Source organism: Lolium rigidum, chromosome 7 (assembly GCF_022539505.1).
Source record: "Lolium rigidum isolate FL_2022 chromosome 7, APGP_CSIRO_Lrig_0.1, whole genome shotgun sequence".
NCBI classification, from domain to species: Eukaryota; Viridiplantae; Streptophyta; class Magnoliopsida; order Poales; family Poaceae; genus Lolium; species Lolium rigidum.
Window position 1 is genome coordinate 236,216,732 of NC_061514.1, and position 18,727 is coordinate 236,235,458.

Genomic DNA, 18,727 nt, shown 5'->3' on the forward strand with positions numbered 1-18,727 from the left:
TGAAATCATTATTATTGGTGCTAGTGAAGTCACACAACTTAGTGTTCTCAGGAGTAATCATTTTAACAGTAATAAATAAAAATAAGTAAAGCAAACCGAATTAAATAAAGTAAAACAAGTAATTTTTTTTTGTGTTTTTGATATAAAGAAAGCAAACAAGACAGAAAATAAAATAAAGCAAGACAATAAACAAAGTAAAGAGATTGGGTGTGAGAGACTCCCCTTGCAGCGTGTCTTGATCTCCCCGGCAACGGCGCTAGAAAAATAGCTTGATGACGCGTGAAGCACACGTTCGTTGGGAACCCCAAGAGGAAGGTGTGATGCGTACAGCAGCGAATTTTCCCTCAGTAAGAAACCAAGGTCATCGAACCAGTATGAGATGAAGGCCACGTGAAGGTTGTTGGTGAAGGAGTGTAGTGCGGCGCAACACCAGGGATTCCGGCGCCAACGTGGAACCTGCACAACACAATCAAAATACTTTGTCCCAACTTAACAGTGAGGTTGTCAATCTCACCGGCTTGTCGTAAACAAAGGATTAAACGTATGGTGTGGAGAATTATGTTTGCTTGCAGAGAACAACAGAGAACAATGATTGCAGTAGGTTGTATTTCAGATGTAAAAGAATGGACCGGGGTCCACAGTTCACTAGTGGTGTCTCTCCAATAAGGTAAATAACATGTTGGGTGAATAAATTACAGTTGGGCAATTGACAAATAGAGAGGTCATAACAATGCACATACATATCATGATGACTACTATGAGATTTACTTAGGGCATTACGACAAAGAACATAGACCGCTATCCAGGATGCATCTATGCCTAAAAAGTCCACCTTCGGGTTAGCATCCGCACCGCTTCCAGTATTAAGTTGCAAACAACAGACAATTGCATTAAGTACTGTGCGTAATGTAAACAATACAAATATCCTTAGACAAAGCATTGATGTTTTATCCCTAGTGGCAACAACACATCCATAACCTTAGGGGTTGCTGTCACTCCCAGCATTCAATGGAGACATGAACCCACTATCGAGCATAAATACTCCCTCTTGGAGTTACAAGTATCAACTTGGCCACAGCCTCTACTAGCAACGGAGAGCATGCAAGATCATAAACAACACATATATGATAGATCGATAATCAACTTGACATAGTATTCCATATTCATCGGATCCCAACAAACACAACATGTAGCATTACAAATAGATGATCTTGATCATGATAGGCAGCTCACAAGATCTAAACATGATATCACAAGAGGAGAAGACAACCATCTAGCTACCGCTATGGACCCATAGTCCAAGGATGAACTACTCACGCATCAGTCCGGAGGCGGGCATGGTGATGTAGAGCCCCCCGGTGATGATTCCCCCCCCCGGCAGGGGGCCGGAGGCGATCTTCGAACCCCCCCCCCCCCCCCGAGATGGGGTTGACGGCGGCGGCGGCGTCTCAGTAAATTTTCTCGTATTGTGGCTCTCGGTAATAGGGTTTTCGCGCGGAAGGATTATATACGCGAAGGGGCAGAGTCGAGGGACACTCGAGGGGCCCACCCCATATGGCGGCGCGGCCAGGGGTGGGGCCGCGCCCCCCTATGGTGTGGCCGCCTCGTGGCCCCTCTTCCTCTCCTCTTCGGTGTTCTGGAAGACTCCGTGGAAAATAAGACCGTGGGATTTTGTTTCGTCCAATTCCGAGAATATTTCCTGTGTAGGATTTCTGAAACAAAAACAGCAGAAAACAGGAATTGGCGCTTCGGCATCTTGTTAATAGGTTAGTACCGGAAAATGCATAAAAAATGATATAAAGTGTATATAAAACATGTGAGTATTGTCATAAAACTAGCATGGAACATAAGAAATTATAGATACGTTTGAGACGTATCAAGGATTCAAGTCGGTGGGGCGCCTGTGGGCCCCACACCTACCCTAGGCGCGAGCCAGCCCTAGGCCGCGCCTAGGGGTGGTGTGGGCGCCCTGGTGCGCCTTTTCGTCCCCCCTCCGTACTTCGTCTTCATTTCGGTAAAATATTGATTTCGGCTTTTGTTTCCTCCAATTCCGAGAATATTTCCTGTACAACTTTTCTAAAAGAAAAAAATAGCAGAAAACAGGGAATTGGCACTGTGGCATCTTGTCAATAGGTTAGTGTCGAAAATCATGTAAAAGTGCAACGAAGTGTAAACAAAACATATATGAATTGGTGTAAAACAAGCATGAAGCATCAAAAACTATAGATACATTTGAGACGTATCATTCTCCTCCGAGGTGAGGACTCTACCGGTAGCTATGTGGTCTATCTCTCTCTCCCATAGTGTGATCTTTATGTGATCATGAGTTTGTAATCTAGTTGAATAAGTATATGTTACTCTTCATCTATTATACCACTCAAGTGGTTTTATTATGTGATCTCCGGAAACACCTTGTCCCACGGTGTGAAGGTGATAGTGTGCATACCGTGTGTGTCTCTTAGGCTAAAGTTTACAGAAATACTTATCATTAGTTATAATTTGAGTTAGATATCTCTATGAAATTGTGGTGTTTGTTAGTACTATCTTTGGATGCTCAAAGTGACAGAGTGGGGTGTCCCTAGGTTTGGAACACGAACTTTAAGGGGTGCTTTTGCAGCCCTACGCGGTGAATTGGTGTTCATTATCCAACCAGAGAGTAGTTCAGAGTAGCATAGTAAAAAGATGATATTTATGTATTCAATTATGATATCATTGTCGGGAGTGTCCATCCGTGAAAGTAAGATCCCTAGGCCTTATTTCTAAGCATTGAAAGACTGTTTACAACCAGTTCCGCTACATGTTTGTTTGCTGCCATTTTTATTTCAGATTGCAATTGCCACTTATAATCATCCATATTACTTATACTTCACTATCACTTTGCCGAACTAGTGCACATATACACCTGACAAGTGTATTGGGTGTGTTGGGGACACAAGAGACTTCTTGTATCTTAATTGCATCTTAATTGCAGAGTTGTTTGAGAGGGATAACTTGTGACGCCCCGTAACCGGTACCATGAGGATCCCAGCGAACCCGCCGAAATCCGCACGATATCGATTCAGGGACACCCTCCGACACGACGTGCGCGACGAATCACACACGTGATGCCAGAGGGATTAACACGAGCGGTAACATTACAACAGGATTACAATAGAGCCCACAAGAAACATATATTACAACAACGACTCCAACGAGTCAAGATACAAATATACAATACAAAGATCCAAATCATACCGGAGATCGAATACGTCCGAGTACGGAAAAAATACAAATTGGACTAAGAGTCCCGAAGATAACCAATGGCGTCCATAACCCTGCCCGTGCCAAGCCGGAAGGGTAACCTTGCTAACGTCGTCATCTCGTACTGTCAAAGTCGGGCCATCGGTTGCCGACAAAAGGGAGGAAGCAAAAGAGAAAGGGGAAAGGCGAGAGTAAGTACCAAGGAACGAACTCCGGCACGTACTTAGCGAGACTGGAAATGGCTATGCTCGCCGAGCGAGTATAAATATATATCGCCCGGGGCTATATGGTAGGTTTAGCGGCAGCAAAACTATAACCAATAGAGACACACTACAACATCCGTCTACTCAGATAAGATAAGAGAGCGCATAAGGTAACAGGTGAAATACTACACAAACATAACCCGACCCGATTACACATATCCCCTCCAACAATTGCGAAGAGGCAATGTAAAAGGCACTCAACGGTGGACAAGTTTTATTAGGTATCGGTTGTAGTAATGCTATATTACTAATCAAGTTATTAGCGAGATTATTAGCAATAAGATAACGGTGCAAGTTGTTCTATGATCAAGCTATACGAGCTCCAAGTCGTCCATAACCGCGGACACGGCTTATCGATAAGATGTACACCTGCGGGGGTTGCCCAAATGTAACCATACGCATGCTCGAACCCACTTACTACAGGTGGAGTCTCACATCAAGACCGTTCCCAATGCAAGAGAAAGTTTAAATGGGAGCCACCCAACTAAGCTACCCGTGACGAAGTCCGGCCGTACTCCGATACGGACCCAGAGGTTTGCGCCGGCGGCTAGGCGTGCGAACCACACGCTTCGCTAAACGTCCCGCAAGGTACGGTACGAGAATATAAACACCCGAAGGCAACAAGAAGTAAACACCCGAAGGCAACGAGTAAGTAAAGCATGGCATAGGCAAATAAAACCAAGGTTGTGGCTCCCAATAAACATACTCGAGGAAAGGTAGTGGGTGATGGGGGTCCCACTCCCCCACGTACGGGTAGAGCGCTCAATCTCGGAACAGATAACAAGAACTCGGGTCCTAGGGGACATTAGCAAGTCAAAGTTCCAATGCTTTCGCAAAGGGGCTCACAGATGCCTCTGCTTACAATTTTAGTTGTTAACAATTAAGTAAAGCATGTGTATCTCCAACAATTGATATAACATGTGATAACCTCCCAACAACCCAACATATCCCGATAACAGATCGAGATAAACAACAGAGCCTAAACACGCCTACGACTCGCAAGGCTCAAACATCAAGCAACGGCTATGGTTTAGGAATGATACATATAGGATTATTATGGTAAACAAGTGGATAGGACACGTGACTCGATAAAGAATCGCAACATAAGGATAGCAGTGCGAGGGAGAGAGTAAAATAGGTGAAGAGAGAGGGCTCGCCTGTGAAAAGCCGCAGAAAAACTTGTCGGAGAACTCGTCGTATCTCACATCACCACTTCGCGTTCCTATCCGAGAAGAAGCAAAATGCTGGAACACACAACGTATGCAAACTTACTACTACGGATAAAGAGTCGGCATGCTCAAGATGATATGCATGACATGGCAAAGATGATGCGATGCACTTATCCAATTTAATCGGAGTCGGAACACGGGACAAGCAAATTAGGTTGGAGTTGCATTTCTATCGACAAGTTTAAGTGTTGATTAGCATGGCAAGACATGGCATGGGTGCGCTACTTCAAATTTAAACGGAGCGGGGAAAACCTTAGTCGGTGTCCCAAAATACTCCGCACATGTGTTAGGTGAACATGCATAACTATCATCGAACGACATGATGCGGGATGCAAACAAGCATATGGATGGCATATTCAAGTTCGGTGCATTTTTATGATCAATTTTCATGTATAAACATTTTTATTTCGAGTTACGGTTTGAGAGATATTATTTTATCAAGTTTAGGCATTTTCACGCAATTTTTCGAATTGTAAAAACCTTTGTTACTCCGAAAAGGATTGCCACGAAGGCTGACTCGCGGGACCAAAAGGAAGCCGGCTCGCCGGATGCCGACACTTTTCTCACCCGCTGCATTAGATAGCCCAAGACACTAGCAGGCGGGACCTAGCCGTGAGCGAGGACAAAGAATTAAATGATTAAAGAAAAGGAATTGCTTTGCATGTCCCGGGGAATGGATCACGAGATTGATTGCATGCATTGGATGGAACGAACCCGCCGGGCTAAGATGCGGATCATGTCGAGATCACGCACCGCATCAAACCGAACCAACAAAGCGAGATCTTTGCCTCGTCGCCGCACGCGATACCGACGGATGGAGGAGCGACGGGAGCCGATGGAGCCGGCCGGGCCGGAGGCGTCGACGGCGGGTGCGCGCTTGGCCGTGGCGTTCATGCCGCACACACGGGAAGGAAAATGCGGCGACGACGTCGGGCTAGAATCGACCACGAAGACGAGATGAGAGGAGAGAACTCACGGAGGACGTACACGCGGAGGAGGAGCGGGGCATGCGACGTTTGATGCGGTGGTCGCGGACGAGCGGCCGCGGCCGATCTTGGAGAGGAGCCACGACGGAGGCGGACGCGTGATGTAGAGAGACGTACGTCAATACGCGCTTGACGGGGAACGACACCGGGTCGCCATGCCGAGATTGGCCTTGGCAAAGGAAGCGGACGAACACGGAGGTCGATGCGCACGCGTGCGAGTGCCGGCCGAGTGCCGCAACGTGCGCGGCTCTTCTTGGCTGCCGGACGTCGGAGACGACCTTGACGCGCGCGGTCGCGAGCGAGCCGACGGAAACGAGCGGCGGGGCCGGCCGGTGTTCCGGACGACGAGGACGACGAACGCCGGATGATCTTGGAGGCCGAGGAGGCGGCCATGGAGTCGAGGGCGTCCGCGTTGAGAGGCTCGCCGCCGGCGACGGGCCGAGGGAGAGCTCGCAGGTGCAAGCGGGCGCGGTCGAAGAAGAGAGTGGCGGCGGAGAGGGAGGCGGCTAAGAAGGGATAGGGTTTGGTAGGGATGCGGGGTGGCTCTTTTTATAGAGAGAGGAGCGACAAGGGGATCGCCGTCCCATCGAGCCGCAGGGCGACGTGGTCGCTACCGATGTGCTCGCCGTACGAAGAAGAAAACGTCAAGAGATGGCATGGTGGGATGGAACGTTACTTGGGCCTCGAGTGGAAATTAGATGGTCTAGCCGGGCTTCTTATGCTCTTCATTCCATTTGATTTTCTCGCTTCATATTCTTCTCCTCGCCGATTCTTCCGTGAAGGCAAAGAGAAGAGGGAAAAGGGTCCGGGAGAAAAAGATTTTAAACATTTGTAGAATTTTTACAAACCTTAGCAAAGATTTAAAAATAGGTTTTTCAAAACATCAAATACATGTTAAATATTTGCTTTGGGTTTATTTGGAACCGAAAACAAAATAGAGAGAGGGTTTAATAAAACCATATAAGAAGGAAAACAAAATAGTTTTTATTTAAAATAATTTTTATTTGATAAAATCTTGTGAATGATATGATGCATATGCCATGATGATGCCTAAAAGAAAAGGAACAAGCAAAATCTATAGGGGTCCTACCCGGGGCCGTTACAATCGACACCACTAACAAGGGATCGCGCCCCGAGATCCCACGTCCAGGTACGGGGGAGAGAGGTGAACTATCGGATCTTCAGGCGACATGTCGATCTCCTCGACACCACTAACAAGAATTGTTGCTCCATGTAGAACGGTCGACACCACCAACAAGAAGCCGTTGTTCCGTCAACAATGATGTGCTTCTGTCGAGAATCTCAGGTTGCAGATGTCCATGCTCCGTATAACAAAAGTGGAAGGAGTAACAATCACATTGATCCACCCATTCAACGTAACAAGAGCGAATAATAAGAGTAGTCGGTATGGTCGCGACTCCATCCCGCACTCAAAGTATTACTCTGTACATGAATAAGAGAATCATGCAACCAACTCCAGGAATACAGATTGGCGATCTTGACAAGCATCATCAGCGAAGATTCGATGGGGTCAAAGCACAAAGATTTGAAGAAGGATCACGGAACAAAGATGATGTCAAACAAAGAAGATAAAGGTTAGCCGTCGGTGATGTTCTTCCGTCGGAAAGTCTTTAGAGATCGGTACTATTAGGTTAAGGCGAGAGATCGTCCAACCCACGATGAAACCTAAGACTCGGAGAAGGAGATAAGAGAGAAGACTCAAAACTCGCAAGGATAAGAGGAGCAAGAATATAGATAAGGAGAAAATCGAGCTAACCGGATCTATCCAACGAATTTTAGAAAATAGGTTTTCGACACTAGACACAACGGCGTCCGTTGGCAAGGTTATCCTACAGTCTGGACTAGTGGGGTATCGCAACCCGAGCTCGATACCAACTTGTGACGCCCGTAACCGGTACCATGAGGATCCCAGACGAACCCGCCGAAATCCGCACGATATCGATTCAGGGGACGCCCTCCGACACGACGTGCGCGACGAATCACACACGTGATGCCGGAGGAATTAACACGAGCGGTAACATTACAACAGGATTACAATAGAGCCCACAAGAAACATATATTACAACAACGACTCCAACGAGTCAAGATACAAATATACAATACAAAGATCCAAATCATACAAAAGATCGAATACGTCCGAGTACGGACAAAATACAAATTGGACTAAGAGTCCTGAAGATAACCAGTGGCGTCCATAACCCTGCCCAGGCCAAGCCGGAAGGGTAACCTTGCTAACGTCGTCATCTCGTACTGTCAAAGTCGGGCCATCGGTTGCCGACAAAAGGGAGGAAGCAAAAGAGAAAGGGGAAAGGCGAGAGTAAGTACCAAGGAACGAACTCCGGCACGTACTTAGCGAGACCGGAAATGGCTATGCTCGCCGAGCGAGTATAAATATATATCGCCCGGGGCTATATGGTAGGTTTAGCGGCGAGCAAAACTATAACCAATAGAGACACACTACAACATCCGTCTACTCGGATAAGATAAGAGAGCGCATAAGGTAACGAGGTGAAATACTACACAAACATAACCCGGCCCGATTACACATATCCCCTCCAACAATTGCGAAGAGGCAATGTAAAAGGCACTCAACGGTGGACAAGTTTTATTAGGTATCGGTTGTAGTAATGCTATATTACTAATCAAGTTATTAGCGGATTATTAGCAATAAGATAACGGTGCAAGTTGTTCTATGATCAAGCTATACGGCTCCAAGTCGTCCATAACCGCGGACACGGCTTATCGATAAGATGTACACCCTGCGGGGGTTGCCCAAATGTAACCATACGCATGCTCGAACCCACTTACTACAGGTGGAGTCTCACATCAAGACCGTTCCCAATGCAAGAGAAAGTTTAAATGGGAGCCACCCAACTAAGCTACCCGTGACGAAGTCCGGCCGTACTCCGATACGGACCCAGAGGTTTGCGCCGGCGGCTAGGCGTGCGAACCACACGCTTCGCTAAACGTCCCGCAAGGTACGGTACGGAATATAAACACCCGAAGGCAACAAGAAGTAAACACCCGAAGGCAACGAGTAAGTAAAGCATGGCATAGGCAAATAAAACCAAGGTTGTGGCTCCCAATAAACATACTCGAGGAAAGGTAGTGGGTGATGGGGGTCCCACTCCCCACGTACGGGTAGAGCGCTCAATCTCGGAACAGATAACAAGAACTCGGGTCCTAGGGGACATTAGCAAGTCAAAGTTCCAATGCTTTCGCAAAGGGGCTCATAGATGCCTCTGCTTACAATTTTAGTTGTTAACAATTAAGTAAAGCATGTGTATCTCCAACAATTGATATAACATGTGATAACCTCCCAACAACCCAACATATCCCGATAACAGATCGAGATAAACAACAGAGCCTAAACACGCCTACGACTCGCAAGGCTCAAACATCAAGCAACGGCTATGGTTTAGGAATGATACATATAGGATTATTATGGTAAACAAGTGGATAGGACACGTGACTCGATAAAGAATCGCAACATAAGGATAGCAGTGCGAGGAGAGAGTAAAATAGGTGAAGAGAGAGGGCTCGCTCGTGAAAAGCCGCGAGAAAAACTTGTCGGAGAACTCGTCGTATCTCACATCACCACTTCGCGTTCCTATCCGAGAAGAAGCAAAATGCTTGGAACACACAACGTATGCAAACTTACTACTACGGATAAAGAGTCGGCATGCTCAAGATGATATGCATGACATGGCAAAGATGATGCGATGCACTTATCCAATTTAATCGGAGTCGGAACACGGGACAAGCAAATTAGGTTGGAGTTGCATTTCTATCGACAAGTTTAAGTGTTGATTAGCATGGCAAGACATGGCATGGGTGCGCTACTTCAAATTTAAACGGAGCGGGGAAAACCTTAGTCGGTGTCCCAAAATACTCCGCACATGTGTTAGGTGAACATGCATAACTATCATCGAACGACATGATGCGGGATGCAAACAAGCATATGGATGGCATATTCAAGTTCAGGTGCATTTTTATGATCAATTTTCATGTATAAACATTTTTATTTCGAGTTACGAGTTTGAGAGATATGAATTTATCAAGTTTAGGCATTTTCTCGCAATTTTTCAGCTGTAAAAACCTTTGTTACTCCGAAAAGGATTGCCACAGAAGGCCGACTCGCGGGACCAAAAGGAAGCCGACTGCCGGATGCCGACACTTTTCTCACCCGCAGATTAGATAGCCCAAGACACTAGCGAGGCGGGACCTAGCCTGTGAGCGGGACAAAGAATTAAATGATTAAAGAAAAGGAATTGCTTTGCATGTCCCGGGGAATGGATCACGAGATTGATTGCATGCATTGGATGGAACGAACCCGCCGGGCTAAGATGCGGATCATGTCGAGATCACGCACTTCGCATCAAACCGAACCAACAAAGCGAGATCTTTGCCTCGCTCGCCGCACGCGATACCGACGGATGGAGGAGCGACGGGAGCCGATGGAGCCGGCCGGCCGGAGGCGTCGACGGCGGGTGCGCGCTTGGCCGTGGCGTTCATGCCGCACACACGGGAAGGAAAATGCGGCGACGACGTCGGGCTAGAATCGACCACGAAGACGAGATGAGAGGAGAGAACTCACGGAGGACGTACACGCGGAGGAGGAGCAGGGCATGCGACGTTTGATGCGGGGTCGCGGACGAGCGGCCGCGGCCGATCTTGGAGAGGAGCCACGACAGAGGCGGACGCGTGATGTAGAGAGACGTACGTCAATACGCGCTTGACGGGGGAACGACACCGGGTCGCCATGCCGAGATTGGCCTTGGCAAAGGAAGCGGACGAACACGAGGTCGATGCGCACGCGTGCGGTGCCGGCCGGTGCCGCAACGTGCGCGGCTCTTCTTGGCTCGCCGGACGTCGGAGACGACCTTGACGCGCGCGGTCGCGAGCGGCGACGGAAACGAGCGGCGGGGCTGGCCGGTGTTCTGGACGACGAGGACGACGAACGCCCGATGATCTTGGAGGCCGAGGAGGCGGCCATGGAGTCGAGGGCGTTCGCGTTGAGAGGCTGCGCCGCCGGCGACGGGCCGAGGGAGAGCTCGCGAGTGCAAGCGAGCGCGGTCGAAGAAGAGAGTGGCGGCGGAGAGGGAGGCAGCTAAGAAGGGATAGGGTTTGGTAGGGATGCGGGGTGGCTCTTTTTATAGAGAGAGGAGCGACAAGGGGATCGCCGTCCCATCGAGTCGCGGCGGCGACGTGGCCGCTACCGATGTGCTTCGCCGTACGAAGAAGAAAACGTCAAGAGATGGCATGGTGGGATGGAACGTTACTTGGGCCTCGAGTGGAAATTAGATGGTCTAGTCGGGCTTCTTATGCTCTTCATTCCATTTGATTTTCTCGCTTCATATTCTTCTCCTCGCCGATTCTTCCGTGAAGGCAAAGAGAAGAGGGAAAAGGGTCCGGGAGAAAAAGATTTTAAACATTTGTAGAATTTTTACAAACCTTAGCAAAGATTTAAAAATAGGTTTTTCAAAACATCAAATACATGTTAAATATTTGCTTTGGGTTTATTTGGAACTCGAAAACAAAATAGAGAGAGGGTTTAATAAAACCATATAAGAAGGAAAACAAAATAGTTTTTATTTAAAATAATTTTTATTTGATAAAATCTTGTGAATGATATGATGCATATGCCATGATGATGCCTAAAAGAAAAGGAACAAGCAAAATCTATAGGGGTCCTACCCGGGCCGTTACAATCGACACCACTAACAAGGGATCGCGCCCGAGATCCCACGTCCGAGTACGGGGAGAGAGGTGAACTATCGGATCTTCGAGCGACATGTCGATCTCCTCGACACCACTAACAAGAATTGTTGCTCCATGTAGAACGGTCGACACCACCAACAAGAAGCCGTTGTTCCGTCAACAATGATGTGCTTCGTCGAGAATCTCGAAGTTGCGTATGTCCATGCTCCGTATAACAAAAGTGGAAGGAGTAACAATCACATTGATCCACCCATTCAACGTAACAAGAGCGAATAATAAGAGTAGTCGGTATGGTCGCGACTCCATCCCGCACTCAAAGTATTACTCTGTACATGAATAAGAGAATCATGCAACCAACTCCAGGAATACAGATTGGCGATCTTGACAAGCATCATCAGCGAAGATTCGATGGGGTCAAAGCACAAAGATTTGAAGAAGGATCACAGAAACAAAGATGATGTCAAACAAAGAAGATAAAGGTTAGCCGTCGGTGATGTTCTTCTGTCTGGAAAGTCTTTAGAGATCGGTACTATTAGGTTAAGGCAGAGATCGTCCAACCCACGATGAAACCTAAGACTCGGAGAAGGAGATAAGAGAGAAGACTCAAAACTCGCAAGGATAAGAGGAGCAAGAATATAGATAAGGAGAAAATCGAGCTAACCGGATCTATCCAACGAATTTTAGAAAATAGGTTTTCGACACTAGACACAACGGCGTCCGTTGGCAAGGTTATCCTACGAAGTCGGACTAGCGGGGTATCGCAACTCGAGCCTCGATACCAACTTGTGACGCCCCGTAACCGGTACCATGAGGATCCCGACGAACCCGCCGAAATCCGCACGATATCGATTCGGGGACGCCCTCCGACACGACGTGCGCGACGAATCACACACGTGATGCCAGAGGAATTAACACGAGCGGTAACATTACAACAGGATTACAATAGAGCCCACAAGAAACATATATTACAACAACGACTCCAACGAGTCAAGATACAAATATACAATACAAAGATCCAAATCATACAAAAGATCGAATACGTCCGAGTACCGGACAAAATACAAATTGGACTAAGAGTCCCGAAGATAACCGATGGCGTCCATAACCCCGCCTGAGCCAAGCCGGAAGGGTAACCTTGCTAACGTCGTCATCTCGTACCTGTCAAAGTCGGGCCATCGGTTGCCGACAAAAGGGAGGAAGCAAAAGAGAAAGGGGAAAGGCGAGAGTAAGTACCAAGGAACGAACTCCGGCACGTACTTAGCGAGACCGGAAATGGCTATGCTCGCCGAGCGAGTATAAATATATATCGCCCGGGCTATATGGTAGGTTTAGCGGCGGCAAAACTATAACCAATAGAGACACACTACAACATCCGTCTACTCGGATAAGATAAGAGAGCGCATAAGGTAACGAGTGAAATACTACACAAACATAACCTGACCCGATTACACATATCCCCTCCAACAATTGCGAAGAGGCAATGTAAAAGGCACTCAACGGTGGACAAGTTTTATTAGGTATCGGTTGTAGTAATGCTATATTACTAATCAAGTTATTAGCAGATTATTAGCAATAAGATAACGGTGCAAGTTGTTCTATGATCAAGCTATACAGACTCCAAGTCGTCCATAACCGCGGACACGGCTTATCGATAAGATGTACACCCTGCGAGGGTTGCCCAAATGTAACCATACGCATGCTCGAACCCACTTACTACAGGTGGAGTCTCACATCAAGACCGTTCCCAATGCAAGAGAAAGTTTAAATGGGAGCCACCCAACTAAGCTACCCGTGACGAAGTCCGGCCGTACTCCGATACGGACCCAGAGGTTTGCGCCGGCGGCTAGGCGTGCGAACCACACGCTTCGCTAAACGTCCCGCAAGGTACGATACGAGAATATAAACACCCGAAGGCAACAAGAAGTAAACACCCGAAGGCAACGAGTAAGTAAAGCATGGCATAGGCAAATAAAACCAAGGTTGTGGCTCCCAATAAACATACTCGAGGAAAGGTAGTGGGTGATGGGGGTCCCACTCCCCCACGTACGGGTAGAGCGCTCAATCTCGGAACAGATAACAAGAACTCGGGTCCTAGGGGACATTAGCAAGTCAAAGTTCCAATGCTTTCGCAAAGGGGCTCATAGATGCCTCTGCTTACAATTTTAGTTGTTAACAATTAAGTAAAGCATGTGTATCTCCAACAATTGATATAACATGTGATAACCTCCCAACAACCCAACATATCCCGATAACAGATCGAGATAAACAACAGAGCCTAAACACGCCTACGACTCGCAAGGCTCAAACATCAAGCAACGGCTATGGTTTAGGAATGATACATATAGGATTATTATGGTAAACAAGTGGATAGGACACGTGACTCGATAAAGAATCGCAACATAAGGATAGCAGTGCGAGGGAGAGAGTAAAATAGGTGAAGAGAGAGGGCTCGCCTGTGAAAAGCCGCAGAAAAACTTGTCGGAGAACTCGTCGTATCTCACATCACCACTTCGCGTTCCTATCCGAGAAGAAGCAAAATGCTGGAACACACAACGTATGCAAACTTACTACTACGGATAAAGAGTCGGCATGCTCAAGATGATATGCATGACATGGCAAAGATGATGCGATGCACTTATCCAATTTAATCGGAGTCGGAACACGGGACAAGCAAATTAGGTTGGAGTTGCATTTCTATCGACAAGTTTAAGTGTTGATTAGCATGGCAAGACATGGCATGGGTGCGCTACTTCAAATTTAAACGGAGCGGGGAAAACCTTAGTCGGTGTCCCAAAATACTCCGCACATGTGTTAGGTGAACATGCATAACTATCATCGAACGACATGATGCGGGATGCAAACAAGCATATGGATGGCATATTCAAGTTCAAGTGCATTTTTATGATCAATTTTCATGTATAAACATTTTTATTTCGAGTTACGAGTTTGAGAGATATGAATTTATCAAGTTTAGGCATTTTCTCGCAATTTTTCAGTCGTAAAAACCTTTGTTACTCCGAAAAGGATTGCCACGAGAGGCTGACCTGCGGGACCAAAAGGAAGCCGACTGCCGGATGCCGACACTTTTCTCACCCGCAGATTAGATAGCCCAAGACACTAGCAGGCGGGACCTAGCTGTGAGCAGGACAAAGAATTAAATGATTAAAGAAAAGGAATTGCTTTGCATGTCCTGGGGAATGGATCACGAGATTGATTGCATGCACTAGTGGTTGGGGCGCCCCATGGGGCGCCTCCTCTCTGGTGCTTTGCGATCCAATCCAACACCTATATTTATGTTTAACTTAGCATGTGGAAAAGCAATTGATTAATAGTACCACTTGGGTGCTGAATTTTGAACCCTTGATTTGCTTGCTTGAACACGAAACTCAAAAAAATATCTCTTGTTCATATATATGTACGATGAAATTATGGAGTACAAAGCCAGAACGTATTACAAACATTTTTGCAGCATTTTCCAACATACTTTGAAAATAGTAACAAAAAAGAGAATATACAGCGCGAAAAATAGAAACTTATACTGGCAAAGAGTTGTAAGTTTTTCAGTACATTATGGGAGCACCACGCTGGAGCCAGAACGGCCAGGTCACACCCAACCAAAGTAGCTGGAGGCAAGCAGCGCTTAATTGAGTTCATGGCAACAAAGTCAACAAAATCGGTCAAATCTTTCAGGGCAGCAGTACTGATTTTTTCCATCAAGGAGTACAGGATGGCAAAACTGTTAACAAAACTACTACTGAAACTGCAAGCAGACAGGTATAAACGAGATACACTAATTTGTTTGATATATTGTTGAAATATCGACGCTTCAATTGATTGTAATGGTGAACAAGGTAAGTATACATTGTCATAGTTAGTGCTAAAATATGTTGGAAAGGGAAACTGTATACATACATTTGTAGTCTCATCTCTCTCTGAATTTTAGTTCAGCACAAAGTTCAAAAAGTGAAGTCTGCAGCATAGGGCCAATCAGAAACTATGCAAACAAACTCTATTGCCAACTCAAAGAAAATAAGTCTGTAATTTCCGCTGAAGGTTGACTTAGCCTGAACCTAGCATGGTTATAGCTCTATGTTGGACCCAAAATTCGGCACATAAGAACATTATAGTTGTACTCCTTTGAATATAGGAGCTGGATGCTACGTGTGCTATTTCACCTCCCCTCCACCTAAAGTAACTTTCTGATAAGTAGGACCATCTCTCTGTGATATCTACTATCTTGTTTTGGGGGTTTAATATGTAATAAATATGATTGTGTATACAGTTCTTCAATTTGCAAGCTATTCATATCATTGGGCTTTTGTGGCGTTTCCACCAGATTGGATTTTTTCTAACCATAGCTGCACATGGGCATTCAGCTAGTTACAGGAAAAAAAAAGTGTTAAATTGGATGGACTAAAACATTACAAGCTGAATATGAAGGCAGCTTAAGCTATATTAGCCACAATCATCAAGCTAGTCATGGTTTCAGCTTGCAAATATAGTTCCATACTGGAGTATAATAGTCCTATCATCAACTTAACTGAGGTAATGTAGATAAACGAATAAAAATAGGAGAAGTATTTCTTCATTTATCTTCACACACATAGAGTAACTAACACAATATTCAGGTAGCCCACAATTTGCAAAAGCAATCTCATTTTGTAACAAAAACAAGAAGCTTGTACACCTAACGACATCCAAGCCTCTGAAGAGCTAAGGAATAAATTACCTGAATCCCTTGCATGACAAATTTGAGGGGTGCCTGTCGCTGAATCCATATACAAGGAGGATTTCAAAGAACTTGCAATGCTTTAAAGAATTCCATATAAAGGGACATCTAGCTTTGAAAATCCTCCCGGCTCGAGAGCAATGTCCTTTACCAAAAACGATGCTGCCTAACTCGTTCACTCCATGTTCAATATCGATTGTTTTGGCACGATATGCTTTATGGTCTTGGGTGAATTTTCTTTTGCTGGAGAAGCAACCAATGTGCCCCCGTATTTCTTCTCACTGTCTAGCTTATCTGAAGATTGGAAGTTCCTGGCAAAATTAGCCATTCCTAAAAACCACGAGGAGAATCAGATCATGTACCACTACCACCAGCTCAATCAACAGTTACAAACCATCTATCTCTAAAATGGATCTGACAGGCAACAAATATGCATAAGGTTATTGTCAGCAAATTTATGTCAGCATTCATTATTTGCAGTCAGAATATGTATGAAGAATTAAACGGGGAAACATGAAGCCCTTGCTGAATATTCCTAGCTACGATGGCAGAGAAATAGAGTACATACTATCATGGAGAGGAAAGGGAGGAGACCCACGCCAGCTGCACCTCCAAGGAGATCTCGGGTGGTGTGCACTGCAACAGGGCCTCGACGACCTCCTCAGCCTATGTTCAGCCGCTCCTCCGGCAGGTCACGCCACTCCCACCGATGGTGCCCTTGGAAGGCCCTTGTGGCTCATGTTTCTGCTCGCTCCGATGGCCCCTTCCGACTCCTCAGTGTATCCATCCGGTTGCCACTTGTATACATGAGCAAGCAACTATTCACAGCACAAATTTCTTTAGAGAAGAAGCACACGGTTCAGTTCAACAGGGCAACAATGATTCATTTCAGCAACCCAAAAAACAATTTATTTAACATCAAACTGCAGATTCAGTAACCAAAAAAATGTTCAACCTAAGTCCATAAAATGCATCTTGGATGGTTGATACTCTACTGAAGATTAAATATGAATGGCAGAATTGTGCAGTTGATGTCACATTCTTTTGGGTAATGGGTAAACTACAACATGATCTACAAAAGGAACTTACCATGGTTTATTATGCAAAGCAAGAGGCTAATATGAAACCTTCAGCTTCTTCTTACTAAATTTTCTATTGTTGCTTCTTCCTCTTCTCATATTTCCTACGTGTACACTCCTCATGACTCGACCAAACAACAAGACCAGAATCTGGATGGCAAGAACATACCAGAAGAAGAAAAGATCACCTTGTTCTTCACCAATATTTAAGAAGTCTTCTCTCAACTTCTTCCCTGTACATGCAAAACTCATGTTTGCATGAGACACAGATTCGGAAATCAAAATAAAAGAGCACCACCGTTTTGGGGATAAAACCAGAGCAATCAGGAACCCACGAACAATCCATAGCTAGCCGACCAATCGCACTGTCAACAAGTAAAAACAATGAGCTATGCAACCAAATAACTGAAATTAAGAACAATATAATTTATGCATGAATAGGAAAAGGAATTGTACTGGAAGGCATAGAAAATGTGACGGGAGAGAGAGGAGGAGGAGGGGAGGCCAGAAGCACCTTATTTCGTCTAGGCGGCTGGGCCGGTGAGGACGGAGCTGCCGACGAGGTGGCCTACACCGGTGGGGAGGGAGGAGCCGGCGCCTGGTGCAGGGGCAGCGGCGACAGAATCCCTATCCATGGATGCGCTGCACCCTCTGTTGTTCGCCACCGCTTGGGTCCATCCCCTCGATGCGGGAATGTTCCGGGGGACGGAGAAATCCGTCGGTTGCAGGAGACTCGTACCCTCCTCCCCCTCCTCCTCGTACTACGTACTTTTCCAGCAGTGGCGGCCAGCTGAAGCCTATGGCGCCATGTCAGAAGGTGACGCCGCCGACTGACGGGCACAAAATCGACGCCGCCGCTGCACGTTATTCTGGCCGCGCGGCTAGCCACCATGCAGGCTTGTACGCCGGGCTCCATCGTGTTCTACGCCGGCGCAGCCGTGGGCATCGGAAAGCAGGGGGTGGGGAAAAAGCGGCGGCGGCGAGCTGAGAACAAAGAACAGGACAGTTTGAGAGAGAGAGTAGGCGTAGGGCTCGAGGTAGAGAGAAGGCGTGTGAGCACGGGTCGCATGCGGGGGCGGTTGTATCTGATGGAATTCATCATTGAAACACAAGAACACCCACGTAGAGGATGACGTGTAGGACCAGGAGATCCAAGGTTCTACATGGACAGTCAAAGAAAATGCAATATCGTTTGCACACCGAACGAAACAAAGGACGGTAGCAGGTGCGTCCTAGCAGCACGCAGTGCGTCCGATGCGAAGGACTGAAAATGAGACATACCGTGATTGTGACAGGTGGAGCATGCCCTAGACCTGCGCTTGGCCAGCTGCAGCCAACCACTGTGCAGCCGCGTAAGTGCCGAACCAATCAAGGATAGTACTTTTTTTTTGGGCGAACCAAGTTGAGCATAACAGCTATCGTGGGACGCTCTGGAGTAGAGCAACCATACACGCACTTA

General features: G+C 46.5%; 1 long non-coding RNA gene across 2 annotated transcripts; it reads right to left on the reverse strand.

Annotated features, from left to right (window-relative positions):
- Positions 1-14,503: 14,503 nt before the first annotated feature.
- LOC124678876 lies at positions 14,504-18,298 on the reverse strand. Of its 2 annotated transcripts, none has more exons than XR_006994674.1 (3): positions 16,758-18,298; positions 15,028-16,519; positions 14,504-14,595 (listed from the first exon to the last, which is right to left on the reverse strand). It is a non-coding gene; the product is annotated as an uncharacterized LOC124678876 (long non-coding RNA). The 2 variants fall into 2 exon arrangements; XR_006994675.1 differs by having other exon boundaries at positions 14,505-14,595; positions 16,190-16,519.
- Between the last annotated feature and the right edge of the window lie 429 nt (positions 18,299-18,727).